A 304-nucleotide genomic window follows, 5' to 3' on the forward strand; every position below is an offset into this window, starting at 1 on the left:
CGTCACCGCCCCACCCTCCCGCGCCCGAGCACATGCGCGCGCAGCCTCGCTGGCTCGCCGGGGTTCGGCCCCTAGGACCAGGGGGCGCCATCTTGACGCATGGTCCAAGATGGCGACTTCGAACGGAGACGGAGAGTCAAGAGGGGAAGAGAACGATGAGAGGACACAGAATGGGCGGGGGACCGAGGAGAGGGCGGTGGCTGCGAAGAGCCGAAGACCGGAAGAAGAAACATTCTAAGCCTATTAAGAATTCTGGCCGACCCCCTGTTCCCTCCCCCGCTGTTTCCCATGGCAACCGTCTGGC

Source organism: Myotis davidii, unplaced genomic scaffold (genome assembly GCF_000327345.1).
Source record: "Myotis davidii unplaced genomic scaffold, ASM32734v1 scaffold6, whole genome shotgun sequence".
Taxonomy (NCBI): Eukaryota; Metazoa; Chordata; class Mammalia; order Chiroptera; family Vespertilionidae; genus Myotis; species Myotis davidii.